This window comes from Octopus bimaculoides, chromosome 13 (assembly GCF_001194135.2).
Source record: "Octopus bimaculoides isolate UCB-OBI-ISO-001 chromosome 13, ASM119413v2, whole genome shotgun sequence".
NCBI classification, from domain to species: Eukaryota; Metazoa; Mollusca; class Cephalopoda; order Octopoda; family Octopodidae; genus Octopus; species Octopus bimaculoides.
The window spans coordinates 59,595,576-59,597,087 of record NC_068993.1 but is presented as its reverse complement, the minus strand read 5'-3'; positions in this window follow the sequence as shown (position 1 = coordinate 59,597,087).

Genomic DNA, 1,512 nt, shown 5'->3' with positions numbered 1-1,512 from the left:
TGTGTGTGTGTGTGTGTGTGTGTGTGTGTGTGTGTGTGTTTGTGTGTGTGTGTGCGTGCGTGTGTGTGTGTAATTGGCACATCGTCGGTTCCAGTTGATAAACGGCACAGCTTGCTCGAGAAATTAACGTGGAATTGGCTGAGCACTCCACAGACACGCGTATCTTTAACGTAGTTCTCTGGAAGATTCAGCAAGAATGTGACAAGGCTGGCCCATTGTATTACAGGTACAACTCATTTTTGCCAGTTGCATGGACTGATGGAGCATCAAATAAAGTGTCTCGCTGAAGGACACAACGCACCGCTGGGAATCGAATTCGTGACCTTATAACTGTGAGCCGAATCCCCTAACCACTAAGCCACGCGTCTTCACAGCAATCTATAATTCTACTCTGGAATGGTTGAGGACCGGACAACCGAAGATCAAGAGTTGAAAAGATGGTTAAAAGATATTCAGGTGTCCCAACGAGAAAATGGGAAAATCGCTGTGGGAAGGGATCGATATATTATTTGTACAAAGGTACACATATCTCCGATCATTACATCTGGTTATTGAAATTCTCTCATTTCATCAAATGTTTCTCGTTATAACAAACTTTTCTGGCGGAAATATACGATGCAAATCGAGGAAACGTTAGATTCTTAAATGCGCCATTGCTTGGAAGACGACAAGAAGAACGAAAAGATAAAACGTACGAAAGGGAGTTACGGGGAGAAATATTGAAAGAGAAAGCGTAGAAAAGAAAGTAGTGTGTGCGTGTGTGTGTGTGTGTGTGTGTGTGAGAGAGAGAGAGAGAGAGAGAGAGAGAGAGAGAGAGAGAGAGAGAGAGAGAGAGAGAGCATAAAAGGTATAGGTTATGATAATAATATTAAAAAAAACGCTGGGTGAAAAATAGAAAAAGTGCAAAAGGAGAAAAGCGACAGAGAAAAAGATAAGAAAAGGAGAGGAAGACACAAACAAGAATAAATGGAGAGAATGGAGAGCAAATAAAGGAAAGATGATGAGCAAAAAGAAACAAAGGAAAGATGAGGGGGAATGAGAAAGGAAAGTTACGAGAGAAATGAAGAGAGGAGGTGGGGAGGAGAAAATCAAATCAATGATAGCGATGTCCGTCATTGAGTATACACAGACACATGCATAAGAGATGCATACATACATATATGCGCGGGCGCGTGTGGGTTTCGATGGTCAAGAAAGCGTTGGAGATGCAGAGGGTATAGTGGAAGGAAATGGTTGTATGAATCAAAGATATTGAAAAGTGGCATTGGAGAGCAGCAAGGCCATTCTTGTTAGTCTTTGGTTCCATTCATAACGTTCACCCTCAGATGATTTTTCTACATCGATATTCTGTCTATTTGACCCTTTTCTTCGAAGCTCAACACTAAAGGTCCTACCGTTATTTGATGTTCTTCGGAGGTCCTTTTCTTTATATTCTCCAAATAGCACACATACATACCTTCATACATACATGCATGCATATATATGTATACATATATGTATATATATATATAT